This window comes from Notamacropus eugenii, chromosome 4 (assembly GCF_028372415.1).
Source record: "Notamacropus eugenii isolate mMacEug1 chromosome 4, mMacEug1.pri_v2, whole genome shotgun sequence".
In the NCBI taxonomy this organism is placed as follows: Eukaryota; Metazoa; Chordata; class Mammalia; order Diprotodontia; family Macropodidae; genus Notamacropus; species Notamacropus eugenii.
This window is the reverse complement of record NC_092875.1, coordinates 155878004-155892532: the sequence shown is the minus strand read 5'-3', so window position 1 is coordinate 155892532 and position 14529 is coordinate 155878004. Positions and strand designations below refer to the sequence as shown.

The 14529-nt window shown below is 38.5% G+C and overlaps 1 protein-coding gene across 15 annotated transcripts in view; it reads left to right on the top strand.

Moving 5' to 3' along the window:
* Window positions 1-14529, top strand: part of CPQ (carboxypeptidase Q) — a 681911-nt gene that overhangs the window by 19380 nt on the left and 648002 nt on the right. The window contains exon 2 of one of the 15 annotated variants that reach the window (XM_072603445.1): window positions 7682-7735. The exons of the other annotated variants lie outside the window; for them this stretch is intronic. The gene's annotated coding sequence lies outside the window, so the exon portion shown is untranslated. The remainder of the gene's footprint in view (window positions 1-7681; window positions 7736-14529) is intronic. 15 annotated transcript variants of the gene reach the window in all.

Sequence of the window (14529 nt, the reverse complement as noted above, 5' to 3'; positions counted from 1 at the left end):
TCTTTACCAGAAATGCCTGTGATATGATAGCTATCATTAAAACATATTAAAAATACAAATATTACTTTTGGTCATATTAAGGACAAGCTCTTTTATTTATGTACTTTCTAGCATGAATATAAATGAATACTATATTTTCTTCGCATTTTTCAACAGATACTCTTGGAAGCCATTAATTATGTTTCTTTTTTTGGGCAAGGGGTTGTGTAAAATTATGTTCCACTTTTCAAAGTAAGGTTATCTTTTTGTGCGAGGTATTTTCTTTTGTATTTTGGCCTTTAATTTACTGTCATCAATAAATAATCTTGGGGGGTTTGGACCATCATTTCTTTTCAAGTATGGCTTTTCTTTAATTTGGCAGCTTTCAAACTTGGTGACCAAATTTTTGAGTGAGTTATACTTGGGGTTTCTCTCAAGTGGAATCCCCTGGATTCTATAGGGCTGAACTTTGTATTCTAGTTCTAATACTTCTGGGGCATTTTCTAATACAATTTATTTAAGTATGACATTTAGCTTTCTGGGAGGTTTCTTTTCTCTATAATACCAAATGATTCTTAGATTACCTGGCCATACTGTGTTAAAGCTCATTTAGTTTGTGGAGACCTCATCTCTTCTAATATTGCTGACTTGTTTACTTTGCTTTCATATTTCTTGCTGTATATTTTTGAATGCCATCTCATCCATAATTCTTTTTTAGACATGTCTTTTGCTTTGTTAAATTTACTCGCCTTGGCTCTAAACCTTCATTTCTCTTCCCCCCTCCTCCCCAGATTTCAAAGAACTCCATTTTCATTCCTTATTTCTCTTTGAATTCTTTTATTAGGCCTTTCCTCTCTGGGAGCTTTTATGATTATTCCATTTTTTTGGCATTCTCTTCACAGTTAGTGCAGCATTATTCTCTCCCTTTGAAGATTTCTCACATTCTTTTACAAATAGAATTTTTTTGGGAGGCTTACTTTTTTCTTATGCTTTTTGTTTTTTTGAAGAATCTTCCTTGTTAGGTTCCCTTCCCCACCACTTCTTTTTGGGCAAGTCCCAATTTATCTGGCATATCTGGCAGATGAACATCTTAATGCTACTACTTTCAACTGTAGAGGGTCATTGTGAAGAATCAATGAGCTAATGTAACAGTAAAGCACTCTTTTACCGTGATAATGATGATGGTGAGAAGGATAAGTTATTCTTAGATCCTTGAAGCCAGGGGCCTGTTCTTGTATCTTTGTATTTTCTTCAATGTCTAGTACCATATTCCGTCATTCTGTCATGTCAGACTCTTTGTGACCCTGTGGGCCATACTGTTCATGGAGTTTTCTTGGCAGATACTGAAATGGTTTACTATTTCCTTCTCTATGGGATTAAGGCAAACAGAAGTTAAATGACTTGCTCAGGGTCACACAGCTAGCAAGTGTCTGAGGCCAGATTTGAATGCAAGTCTTTCTGACTCCAGCTCTCCCTCCAGCTTAGTACCGAGCAGGCACTTAATAAGTGCTTGTTGAATGAATGAAGATATTCTTTCTGCCTGATACTCCCAGTAAACACTTTCAGAGCTTTCCTTTCCTGTTTTTTATCATCTTCCTACATTTTTGGCCTTGCCCTTACTTTCATAGTTAGCTAAGACAATGACAGAAAAATAATTATGATGCTGAGAAAACATTATTCTCATTTTCTTTGAAACCTTGTCATTACAGGAAGATGTTAGACTGCCTGAACAGTCCAATTCCCACTTTAATGCCGAGGATAAATACAGTGTCATCCAGAGGAATCTTTTTGACTATTAAAATTTATTTTAGCTTTGAGGCCCATGATGGATCCAGAGCTGTAATTATTGCTTTTGCTATGAATATGGCAATGCCATAAATATAATGTTGCAGAATTATTGTTCAAAACATCTGGCTGCTTATCTGAAACGTTTTTTTATTCCATCTTCATATACCTTGCTGATATGGGGTTTTGTGAAAGGCATAGTACCACAGGAGTGAAAAGAAATGAATACAAACACTGCAGATACCAATAAGATCCTTGAACAACAAACAGATCAACCAATTAGGGAAAACCTGACGGATCATTTGTTGCTCATCTTACCGGAGATGGGAAATAGCTTTTTCTCTAGGCTTCTTTCTATCTTTTGATGGAAGAGCCTTTAAATGTTTTCTCTTCATTTAATAGTCCTTTTAAAAGGGAGGTGAATTCTGTCATTCATGGTCAAACGTATTTTTTACCCCCTTTTAAGAACTGCAACCTTGGAAGGAGTCAGGTGATGATGTTTGGAGGATAGTTTTCATATGAGACCAGGATGCTGTCAAGCTCAAGGGGAAAGCTGTTGGTACTTCTGTTTGCAGCCTTCCTGCTATAATTCTTACTGCTGAAGCAGCAGATGGAAAGGGTAGCAATTGATGACAGGTCTCTTTGGATATACTCAGGGGTGTCAGGAAGGAGGAAAATTGGTGGTGTGTGGCAGCCAAGAAAGCTAATGAGATCTTGGTCTGTATTAAGGGACAATGATATCTGAGAATAGGCTGATGATTATCCCACTGTATACTCTGCCCTAGTGAGAGCAAATGTGAAATATCATGCTCAGTTCTGGGTCATAAATTTTAGGAAGGACACTGATAAGATGAAAAGTATTTAGAAGAAGGCAGCTAAGATATTAAAGGGCCTCAAGATCATACCATTTGACGATTGACTGAAGGGACTAAAGAGGGTTGTTCAGTCTAGGGTTAAGAGTTTTGGGGTCAAAGGCAGCATGAGTGTTGTCTTCAAGTGTTTGAAGGGTTAGTGTGTGGAAAAGGGACTAGTTTTGCTTGGCCCTAGAGGAGTGAACATGAGACCAGCTGTGGAAGATTGTTCAGTTTTTTTCATTCTTGTCTGACTCTTCATGACCCCATTCAAGGTTTTCTTGGTAAAGATACTGGAGCAATTTGCCATTTCCTTCTCTAGCTCATTTTACAGATGAGGAGACTGAGGCAAACAGGGTTAAGTGACTTGCCTGGCAAGTAAAGATGAGTCTTCCTGACTTCAGGTGTGGCACTTTATCCATTGTGCCAGAGGGTATAAAGTGTCAGTTATAGGCTTTATATAAAAAAGAAGAGTTATTTCAAAATAGATTAGACAGCTACAGGAAGTTATGAGTTCTCTCTAGAGTTGTTCTGCTAAATGTTTAGCAACTGGCTTCGGGGGGCAGCAAGCAGTGTATGCATGATGTATTTTTATGTTCATACTGTGTTATTAAGATCTTTCTAATCACTTTCTTACATCTAGAGTCCAGGGCTGGGGAACCTGCAGTCTGAAGGCCACATATGGCCTTGGGGCCAAAGGTTCCCCACCTGTGGACTCTAGACAATCATCAAAACAATAACTCAGACCCTGAATAGCCTTTCAGGATATCTGGAGTGTAAATGGTCAGAATGAACATTGAACAATTAGCTGTTCTAGCTGCCTCCAGTACACCCAGGTCCCCCCTCACTGTAGATCTCAAGGCAAGGGCTGATCACTTGTTTGATATGTAGTAGAAGGGTTTCTTGTTCAGGTTTAGGTTGGACAAGATGATCTTTGAGGCCCTTAGAAACTCTGCAGTTATATAATTCAGAGCCGAGTGACTGAAACTGGTCTTGGGCTGAAGAGTCCTATATTACAGGAAGATTAGTTAGGAGCTATAGTGAATAGTATGTTATTTGTCAGGAAGTAACTCCCTGAGGCTCAGTTTGGTTAAGTTACTTGCCTAAGATCATGTAGGCAGTAAATAATACTAGTTGTGTGACCCTGGACAAGTCACTTAATCCTCTTTGCCTCAGCTTCCTCATCTATCAAATGAGCTAGAGAAGGAAATGGCAAATCACTCTAAGGTCTCAGCCAAGAAAACACCAAATGAGGTCACAAAGAATCAGACACAACTGAAAAAACAACAGCCTCCAAATCTATCACTCTTTCCCTGTTCTACTTTGGCATAACTCTACCTTTAGCATAACTACTGTCAGTCAGCCAGTCAACAAGCATTTATTAAATGCTTACTACATTCTAGAAACTGTGTTAAAAGCTGGACATACAAAGAAGGCAAAACTAGTTCCTGACCCCAAGGAGTATAACTTATAATGGAGGAGAAGACACATAAATAACTATGTATGTACAAGATATACACAGGGTAAATAGGTGCAGCTAGGTGACTCAGAGGATAGTGTACTGAGCTTAGAGTCAGGAAGATCTGGGTTCAAATCTTGCCTTAGACACTTACTAGCTATGTGATCTGGACAAGTTATTTAACCTCTGTTTGCCTCAGTTTCCTCATCTGTAAAATGAGGATAATAATACCACCTACCTTAGAGGAGTGTTGTAAAGGATCAAGTCACTTAGCACAGTGCCTGGTACATAGTAGATGCTGATAAATGTTACCTAATATTATGTGGAGCTAGATGGTGCAGTGGATAGAGTGCCAGGCCTGGAGTTAGGAAGACTAATGTTCCTGAGTTCAGACACTTACTAGATATGTGTCTCTGGGCAAGCCACTTAACTCTACTTACTGCAGTTTCCTCATTTGTAAAATGAGCTGGAGAAGGAAATGGCAAACCACTCTAGTGTGTTTGCCAAATGGGGTCATGAAGAGTCAGACAGGACTGTACAACAACAAATAAGAGGTATTTCAGAGGGGCAGGTCTTTTGGTGTGGGAGACAGGGAAAGATGTCCTGTAGAAGGTTGGATTTGAGCTACCTTGAGTTGATCAAAGACCACCCTCCCCATAGCAGGTTGTGAGAGATCTTTGTTTTCAGTCAAAATCTCTGCAAACACTGGTAGATGCATCTAGAAAGAACTCTTGAAGAAAGTGGGCTTTGAGCTGAGCCTTGAAATCAGTAAGTAGGAGAAACTATTGATTTGAATAAATAAATAGTGAAGAGGCAGCATATGGCACAAACCACCCAGGATCTGGAACTGTTTCTGTATTGGTTTTTCAGAAACTAGTAAAACTTTGATCCCAGACAGTCTCCTTCTGAGGCGGATCTGTTCCCCTTTTGGTATCTTCTCTATAGGCCTCCCCAGTCAGGGAGGGAATAGATGTATACAGAAGAGAGGAAGCAGACCTCCGCTTTGAGGGAACAAATGACGCTTTGAATATGGAAACTGACAAGCCTCAAAAAACCCCCAAACATCTTTAGAAGTGGAATCCAGCGGGATAATAGGAGACTGTGCGCTGTCTTGGCACTAGGGTCTTTCTGGCACAAACGGCCCTGTAAACAACTCTTCAAACATTTGCATCTGCACACATGAAATTAGATTCTCAGAATGTTCAATTATACATTTGCCAATGGAGAAAAATGTTTGTTTCCTCAGCTGACCTATTCTCAGCTCTGGCCTCTCTTCCTCATGTTGGGAAAGCAGCCTTTAGTGGATTCATTTTTTTTCCTATCCTTCATAGAATCCATTCATTCTTTTATCCAGACAGAATTCCTCCCGAAGTCAGCAGAGGTGCTACCAGCCTAAGGACAATGGGATTAGGCTAACTGAAAAAGAAATCTAGATGGTAGGATTGCTTTTCAAATCCAAGAACATATATCCCATGTTTTAGACATTTTAGCACAACCCTTAAACTGCTTAGATCTCACAGAAGTATAGAAGTGGCCAGTAGTTAGCCCTGGCTGCCTATTGTCAGTACAACACAGGTTTATAAAGAGGATGTACTTGACCAACAATAGTCAATAGTCGATCGATAGTCATTGTCACCCTTCTTCCCTATTTATTTTTTTGTCTTTAAGAAATTTAATCAACTTATTGTAATAATGAATCCATTTTTAGTTTAAGGGTCATGCCATGATTTTTTAGGTCATGTGGTTCCCTCTTTGACTGCTTTAGAAATTTATATGGAAAAAAAAGTTTAGAGTTCACTCACAATTGCTCAGAACCCCAGTTAGGAAAATTCCTAACATTCAGGCACAGGTCTAGCTCTCTGCATTAATCTAAATTTATATTTATTTCTAGATAACCTTTATGGTTGAGCAAAAATTCAGGTTACTGAAAATATTTGAGTAGAGAAGTGAGCATACTCACTTATGTTTTTCAGTTGTGTCTGACTCTTCAAAACCCCATTTGGGGTTTTGTTGGCAAAGATACTGGAGTGGTTTACCATTTCCTTCTCCAGATCATTTTACAGATGAGGAAGCTAAAACAAGTAGGGTTAAGTGACTTGCCCAGGATCACGTAGCTAGTAAGTGTCTGAGGCCAGATGTGAACTCAGGAAAATGAATCTTTTGACTCCAAGTCCTGCCCTCTATCTACTGTGCCATGAAGCTTCTCCATAGACAGGCAGAGGGAGGGGAAATTGGGGAAAAGCAGGTCATCTCTTGGTACTTTCCTCAGGCTTTGAAGAGATGGGTACAAATGGTGACTTCAGCCTGAGTCTTTTGCTAAGATGGTTATAGGGCCAGTAGCCCTCCTTGGTCTCTCTTTTCTTTGCTAAGCTTTCTCTTTCCTTTCTTTCTTTCTGTCTTTGTTTTTCTTTCTTTCTTTCTTTTTGTTTTTCTTTCTTTCCTTGTTTTTCTTTCTTTTCTTTGTTTTCTCTTTCTCTTTCTTTCTTTCTGTTTTTTTCTTCCTCTTTCTTTCTTTCTTTTTCTTCCTTCCTTCCTTCCTTTTGCTGTTCTTGTTACTAAATTGCTGATTCTTTCCACTTCTGCTTTGGAGACCCTCACTCTTTCAGTATGTGTCTTTCTCCATCTATGATCATGTCACTCTTCTATTCAATTAACCCCAGTGGTTCCTTAATTCCCCCAGAATCAAATATAGAATCCCTGGCTTGGCTTTTAAAGCCCTTCATAATCTGCTCTCTTCCTATATTCCCAGTTGTCCTCTCCTCCATGTTTTCTGTCACCCTATTCTATAAGACTTGGGTTCAGCCTCCTAAGCCTCTCCTCACATGAGACACTGTCTCCTGATTTTAGGCACTTTCCCTGACTATTTTTCAAAGCTAGAATTTTCTCCCTTCCCCTTATCTCCACCTTCAAGCTTCCCTGACTTTTTTTAAATCCCCAGCCAGAATCTCACCTTCTGCAAGAAGCCCTTACTCGTACCCATTAATGCTAATATTTTGACTCTGAGATTATGTCCACTTTAATCTGTGTATATATGTATGCATATGTACATATGCATACATATATATTACTTGTACATAGTTTTTTTGTATGTTGTTTTTCCCCATTAGATTGTGAACTCCTTGAGAGTAGAAACTTTTTTTTGCCTTTTTTTTGTATCCTAGTATTTAGCATAGTACCTGGTACATTACAGGTCCCTAATAAATGCTGATTGACTTGGTTGACTGTCTCTCTATTTCTCTTTGCTGGCTTCGTCCCACAACTGCTCCCTCCTGACTTGCCACTTGAAATGCATGGCTTTGTATTTTGTAGACGTCTCATAAAATGTGGCTAAGTTTCTTCAGCCATTATGAATACACATCCTGTGGAATGTCACTCTGTTTCATCCAGTAGTTTTCAAAGATGTCTTCCATCTATTCCAGTGCCCTTGAATGATTGATTCAGTAGAGGTCTTCTCTCACCCAGTTAAGATAGCAGGGCTAGAGTATTTTTAAAATGACTTTTAAGTGGAATGGGGTTATTCATTGATTCACTTGACCTCCACCCTTACATTTAGGATCAAGGCTCTCTAGATCTTAGAGGTCATCTGGTCAACCTTCTCCTTTTACAGATGAGGAAACTGAGACTTCAAGAAGATGAATGGCTTTTCTAAGATCATGCACAGGTAACCTTGGTAGCTAGTAGACTTCTGAGTCTAACTTTGGTCCTATATTTTTCTCACTTTACTACATTGGCTCTTTTCCTTAGGACTGGATTACCAAATAGCCACATTTCAGATTTGGATGGAATCTTGGGTGTCACCTAGTCCAGCCAATATTGGAAAAAGACCCCCTTGCCACCAACATAACTGACAAGTGATTATCTAACCTCTCCTTAAGAACTCCAGTGAGATCTTCCAAGGCACCCATTTACTCTACTTTTGGGCAGCCTTAAGTATCAAAAAAATTTTTATGACACAAAACCTATAGTTGCCACTTTGTAATTTATATTTATTGCTCCTAATTTATTGTAGAGAGGGGAGAAGAAGATGGGAGGGGAGAACAGAAAAGAGAAGTTCATGGGAGAAGAGGAAAGAAAGAATTAAAGGAAGGAAGAGGGTGGAAGGGAGAGAACAAATGAAGGGGAGAAAAGAACAGGCAAGAAAATAACTGACATTTAAGTGTAGTAAGTGAGGGATAGATGCGTACTTATTCAGATAAAGGGAGAAACTGTTTAATAAATATAAATTGTACTTTAAAAATACTTAAATTCTTGACAGCTGGGAGAAGAAGGGAGAAGATATGAAGGGGAAAGATGCAGAAGTAATCTACTTTGACACTCTCTTGAAAGGCTTATTAACTGATTAAACACTGCTCCTAGCTCTTTTCCAGCTTTTTATCTTTAAACCTTGAGAAGCTTTGTTCTGAAGGGGACAGTCCATCAGAAGGAAATCATTCTTTGAGCTACATTGGTAGTAACCAGAGGGATGTTACCTCCAAGGACAGCAGGAGGGATAGAGGCACTCTTGCCTTGTCTAGACATTGCTAATGGATTTTTCTCAGTTCTTTTTAATGGTCCTTAGTACTCCCTACTTTTGGAAATTCTTTCTTCCATCTTTTTTTTAATGACACTGAACCTTTCTGACTCCTTAATATCTTGAAGAGACCTGCTTGTGTCTCCTTTCCTATAAGCTATTCCTCCTCCCAAACTCTAACTTGTTATTCCCAAGGTTCAGTCCTTGGCCCTAAGCTCCTCTCTCTCTATTCTTTCCTCAGATAAATAATCTGCTGTGACAGCTTCAATTTCCACCACTACGTGACTTTCCCCAAACCCACAGTTCCTTTTATTCGTTTCTTTTTTTTTCTCCAGGTTACTTGCCACATTTTTATTTTTCCTTATGTAGTGATGTGTTGGGCATTTCAATTCTCAAATCTTAGGATGACTTACAAATTTTGGATTTCTGTGAGACCATTAAGGTAACATACAATTAACCAGATGCATTAATTTATAGGCTTGTTAATGAAAACTTTTTTGCAACTCAGTATCAAGTAACTTAGCCCTGTGACATTTGAGGAAAATAGTGGACTGAGGAAAACAACAAGAACAAAAACTAATTGATTCCAAAGGCTTGGATTCAGTATCTGTTACTGCTAAGATGGTGGCAAGATATACCAAAACTCATAGATGAATTCTTTCTTGTCAGTCTTAGGAGAGAAATTCTAGAGTACTCAACTCCTTTGGATTCTGGGAATCTGACTGTTAGATACTCTGTACTTTTTTTTTTGCTTGATAGAATTAAACTGTACATCTGATGAGGGTCAACAAGCTAAATCCTCTCTTGCTGTATTATGAGGTCACTTCTCCATAGAAATTAACTTTACTTGCTACTTGAAGTAACTCATGGCAGAATTTAGATCAAATGTATGTAAAAGGTATGCTACAATATACATCAAGGGAATAACTATTCATATGAATACAAGGTCAAATCTGTAATGGATGAACAATTGAAAAAAATGCTGATATTACATAATATCAGATACATATTTCCACACCAAAGACAAGTTTCTTTTGAAAAAATTCTGATTTACTCCAGTTTTATGAGGCTAACATCAAACATGTATTTGCCAGGGAAATAAATATATTTGGGTGATTGCTCATGAAGCAAATGCTGTGAAGCATTTGTGATGGACATTGGATGGTCCAGATGCATTATATTCCTTTTTGTTCATTCACACCTGCTGGAAGGTAAGGAGAGAAGGCAGAAAATACCTAGCAGTCCCAGTGTACAGTGCTCACTTTCAGGGAGAGCAGTGATCTTTTTTTTACTGTTCTAGGCTCCAGGGATATGATATTTTGTGTGTGTGTGTGTGTGTGTGTGTGTGTGTGTGTGTGTGTATGTATTATGTCAGCCATACTAGGGTTCATAGTAGTACCACCAGGCCATACTGTGTTGGAAAAAAGGTCTTTTTGGATATCAACATAACACTTCATGATAGACTGGAAAGTGGTCTCATGAATGCCATAGGATTCCATGCCCAGGAAAAATGTCTGGAAAGGGATCTTTGGACATTTGAATCTCTCATTGCCAGTGGTGATCATCTGAACTCCTGGAAGCTCTTCCCTCTTGTCCAGGAAAAAAGATTAAGTGGCAGCAGCTGTCAAAGTCTAGGGCAGCATGACACAGCTTTTCCATGATACTATGAAGGATTTCCCTTTCAGCTGTGGTAGTAAAACCCCTGTTTCCTTCACCATCCTCATGAAATATGTCAGGTCATGACCAACTGAGTAAGTCCAGACAAAGCATAGCACTGGAAAGGGCACAATCCTCATAGAAGAATTCATTGTGGGTGATGCTATGATACCGTGGTGGTACAATCAGAGACATATAGAGATAATACAGCTTGCATATTATCATTCACGACTAGGGTACTACAGGTCTCAAACATGATCTGTGTCATTTGATCTCAAGTTCAGTAAGCAATATTTCATTGCAGAAAGTATGATGCCAGATTTTCTCCACTTGATAGCAATGCCATGTTCAATGAGGTACTTCAGAGTTAGAAGATGCCTCCCTTGTACTGGGTCTCATGACCAACATAACTGTCCTTCTGCCCCAATCCTACCTTGATACTCTGATGTCTTTGGTATTCAACAACCAAGGATGATGTTTCTTAGGAATACAGCTTGAGGAACATCATCCCGGCCGAACTGACTTTGCACATCTTAGAGCCATTGCTGATAAAAGAGCAGTAATTTCTTCTTCTGTCTTGTTTAATCTTAGGTTGCATACTATCCTAATCAGAGAAATTGAAGCTATGGGGAAGGGGAGGAGCACAGAAGGGGGAAACATCCAAAGTAGCTTATAAGTGCTGATGGCTACCACTGAATAAAACTTTAGCTATTTCTTAAACGTTTGTTGAATACTTAATATATGTGAGACACTTTATCTAGGAACAGAGGAGGTCACAAAGATGAGTAAGACAGTTTTCCCTAAAAGAATGAACAATTAAGTAGGAGACATAAGACCTCTACCCAAATAATTAATATAGGGCAGAATATAGTAGATATCATAAAAGAAAGCTTCAGAGGAAGAAGACCACTTCTGACTCAGCAAATCTGGGGAAGTTTTATGAAGAAAGAAGTAGCATTTAAGCCAGAATTTGAGGAAGGAGAAGATTTCAGTGGTAAAGCTGGGGAGAGAAAAAGTATTCTAGCTGGAGAGAAAAGTTCACCTCAAAGACATAGAGTTGGAAAGGAGACGTACATGCAAAGCTCCAGTTTGATTTTAGCTTTGGGTACGTGAGGAAAGAAACATAAGACAAGACTGAGAAGGCATTTGGGGCCTAAACTGTATACAGCCTTGATTTTGTGGGTAATGATTTTGGATTTTAGAAATGAGTGGGGAACTACTGACAATTTTGGCCAAAGGAGAAACGTGATAGCTTCATTTTAGGAAGGACAATCCAACAGTGGTGTGCAGAAGGGATTGAAGTGGGGAGGAAATGGGCAATGAAGTGAGTTAGGAAACTAATGTGATAGGTCAGAAAGAAGGTAAGGAGTGAACCCTGGTATTCTATGAAATGGCTCTCTGTAAAGGGAAGGGGAGGGAAACTGAAGAGAATTTTGATGATATAAAAAAAGAAACGCCAGTAAAAACCAACTAACAAAAGGTAAAAAGGGGTTCTATAATAGGTTGAGGTAGTGGGAACAGAAAGGGAGACAAATATTCCAGAAACATTATAGATGTAGACTGAAGAAGTCTTGGATACTGAATAGATAGATGGGAGTCTTGGGAAGATGAAGAGAGGAAGACTTCAAAGTCTGACTCTGAATTAATCGTTTGGGTGATTAGGAGAATAGTCGTTCTTAGAAATGGGGGAAGTCAGGAAGTAGAGGAGGTTTTTGGGAAAGATGAAGAGGTTTGGTTTTGACATAATGAGTCTGAGGTGCTAAAAAGACATCCAGATGGAGATGTCTAGCAGACATTTGGAAATTAAGGGCTGAGGTACCATCCCATGATACAAACATGTGGGGATGTACAAGACCCCCAAACTTGACCTTTCTCTGAACTTGTGTTTCACCTACAGTTTGCACTTCACTATTTAGCACTAAATTACTTTATATCTCCTCTCATCATTTTGTGATTCTCCAGCTAGATGACAGGCTCCCTGAAAACAAGAATTGTCTTATATAGCTGTGATGAATGAAAAAACCTGAGAGACAGGGCTTCTGGGTAATAATCAATTTATTAATTAGGCTAGCTAATGAATAAATTAATGGTCAGTGGTTTCATACTGAATACCTTAAATGTATTTTTTTTTTGGAAAGGGAACACCCCTGACTGGAAAAATCAACCCTGACTGATGGACATTTAATGAGGAGGTGGGCTGGAGGTCTTCAGCTTGCCCCCAGCATTCTGGACAGGGGAATGCCTCCTCATCTAGACCTCTCTGGTTAGTTTTGTCCTTCATGAGCTGGGTCATCCTGAAATCTAATGGAAAAGTACAAGGGCAGGGCTATTCTCTTTGGGTCATGAACTTTCCCAGACTGGATTCTGTTTACACTTCCCCCTACCATGGTCGGATGGGGTCCTGCCCAAGATTGAGAAGCCTGTTCCTGGAGGGTTAGGGTTAATCTCATTAATCAGCCATGTCCTTTAGAGATGGACTGACTGACCTACAGGGGTTGGGCCCTAAATGAGAAAATAAAGGAGAAAAAACCTGGCTCCTAGTTTAGTAACTGGTTATTAGGATAACAGCAAAATAATAATTTCTCTCACTACTTATAGCCCCTGCTCAGCTTGGTGCATGCTGGGTTAATAATGTATAGTTGAGGATTCATTGTTGGTTGATTTGATTGGCAAGTCCTAGAATAAATTGGCTGTACCACAAAGGAACATCTACATCAGAGGTTCTCAAAATGTGGTCCATGGACCTTTGGGGGTCACTGAGACCCTTCCTAGGGGAAAGACTTCTACCATGTTGCCAGAAACTATACTTTATAAATATTATCTAAGTTGATCCTCACAACAACCCTGGGAGGCAGGTGCTATTATTATCTCTGTTTGATAGTTGAGAAAACTGAGACAGACAGAGGTTGAATGACTTTTCTGGGGCCATAAGGCTAGTCAGTATCTGAGACTGATTTGAGCTCTTCTAGACCTGGCACTCTATCACTGTGTCACTGAGAAAAAAAAATCTTCATAATCCTAAGATTTTACTTGCCTATTAAAATGTTCATTTTTCCAACTACACATCTATGTGAGTCTGGATTTTCTTTATATACTTCAATCAAAACAAAATATTGCAAAAAAAAAATAAAAATATTCAGAAGCAGATAGGAGAATCCAGCTGTAACATGTTAAACAGTACCTTCTCTTCTTACTGATTTTTTTGTTTGAAAAATATAATTATTTTCATAAAATATGTTATTTAGGTTTATTATTTTCACATGAATAGTTTATGTACCATTTTAATTTCTAATATGGTAAATACTGCTAGATATAATCCCCATTTAAAAAAAGCTCTTAGAGGGGGATCCTCAGTAATCTTTATGAGCACTATATCTCTGTCTTATCTCTGCAATCAAAATTAGCAAAGACTAACATCACTTTAATGATGGGAAATTACTGGCTATTTCAACTCTGCTACTTACTGTCTGTGTGACAAGATGACTTTCCTGATCTCTATTTGGGTATAAAGCTGTGATCCTAAGAGCTCTTTCTTTTGGTTAACAGCTTATTGTAACAGTTCTCAAAGTATGGTTTAAGGACCTCTGGAGGTCTTCAAGACACTTTCAGAGGGTTTGTAAAACTATTTTCTTAATACCAAGAACATTTTAATTTCTAATATATATGTAGATAGATACAACTCATAAACAAAAGCTATTAATGGTTGGTCCTCAACAATTTTTAAAAAAGTAAAGGGGTCCTGAGACCAAAAAGTTTGAGAACTGCTATAATAATAAGGTAATAATATTATTACAACTTACTATTTATTACTACTGATAAGGTAACATTATTTTTTACTCTTTTAGAATAATAACAATTACATTATTTCATAAAATCACAGATTCTCATAGTTAGAAGGGATTGCAGAGGTCATCTAGTTTAATTTGTCCATAAGCTGGAACCTTCTTTTCGAAGGTCATCCAGCCTTCACATGACTGGGTAATTTCCTATTTCTTGAGGAACACAACTTTACTATGTATGTGGTATTCCCCTGATGTACTGATTTAGTAAGCCTTCTGAAAAAGGAAATGAAATTAATGTCAATGACCTCATTTTGGTTCTTTGTGACCACTGCTTTCCTTTCTAAATGTTCACTAAACCTATCTTTTAATAACCTTTTCTAGAATTTTGTCACGAATTGAAGTCAGACTTTCCAGTCCATGGTTTGAAGGCTCTACCTTTCCCCCCAACTTTTCTGAAAATCTGATGACACTTGACTTTCTCCAGTCTGTTGGCTCTCCTCCTCCTTC